The 1,193-nt window shown below is 33.7% G+C and overlaps 1 pseudogene; it reads left to right on the top strand.

The window, feature by feature from the left end:
* The window catches only part of LOC112099558, a 10,243-nt pseudogene that overhangs the window by 8,569 nt on the left and 481 nt on the right, over positions 1 to 1,193 (top strand).

The raw sequence follows: 1,193 nt of genomic DNA, 5'->3' as shown, positions 1-1,193 counted from the left end.
GCATTCTGTTTTCCTTTTCCTTTTATATTTTCTTTTACTGAGCAATGAAATGAATCTTGAATAATGAACATTTAGATTAATTAATTGTGAAGAATCTACATGCTGCAAGGATATGAACAAACGTTTGCATGTATTTCATATTTAAACACAAACAAAAATGTATTAAAATAATCTGAGTGAAGAGAACTGAAAACTGGAAACTATGAGATAATTTAAAAACATTTGGATGCCCTGGCAAACATTCTTTCTATGAGTGTTTTCTACATGTACAACCATTGAGGGCCTAAACATCTAGCTATAGAATGCAAATATGAACCATATGCAGATAGTGATTTTTTTTTGCTGCTAGTGCGGTTAGTTAGTGAAGGAGTGGTCACTGTTGCTACTGCTAAGCTAGAGGAGGAACTTTTGTTGGCTGTACAATGAAACTTTGGCTGATCGGTCTTTAATCTAACTGGAAAATTAGTGGGTTGTAGGCTTTTGTGAGTGAAATTTAACTTCTGTCAGGGGTTACATAGGTTTTCCAGTCAAGGTTGCAATAGTTGATGAATGTTGAAGTTGATTGCTTGCTGGAATGAGATAAAAAAAAAAATATGGCTTTTGTAATTATCAACACCCGGGGTATTTTGGTTGTTGTTGCACCTTGGGCCTTGGCATAAATATAACAGAGTGGGAGCATAGATCTTTGGTTTGAATCTGGCTTAGCATAAGTGAGTTTTGTACATTGGCTTGGATGATTATTACCTTGTTTATTAGCATTCAACATTAGTTAGATATCCTTGTCATTACCCTTGTTCTTTTTCTTTTCCTTTCCTTCAATAAAATTACAGTTCATGAAGAAACAAAATATCGAACAAAAAGAAAATAATAATGTATAAAATCCATAGTGTTGTTGTGTTTCCCTGTGGACAGAACACATGGCTCAGAAGGCTTACATACTGACACCTCTTCTTTAATTGTTTCACTGCTTGCATCATAAAGCTAAAATGTTTATTTGGATTATGCTTTAGGATGACAAACTTTTCTTACTTATATTTATTGCAGTTGGCTCAGACAATGATTCTAAAGTTTTTGGCCTAAAAACCGAATATTTATCATTTTCCTAATCCATTTGTAATTTTTGACAGAGGGATGGTCAAACATGATCATTTTTTCCCTCACAGTCCTGTAGGTTTATAGTTGTGGCACAATAT

This window comes from Citrus clementina, unplaced genomic scaffold, assembly GCF_000493195.1.
Source record: "Citrus clementina cultivar Clemenules unplaced genomic scaffold, Citrus_clementina_v1.0 scaffold_3, whole genome shotgun sequence".
Classification (NCBI taxonomy): Eukaryota; Viridiplantae; Streptophyta; class Magnoliopsida; order Sapindales; family Rutaceae; genus Citrus; species Citrus x clementina.
Note: the sequence above shows the minus strand (reverse complement) of the source record. Positions and strands in the feature narration are given on the sequence as shown.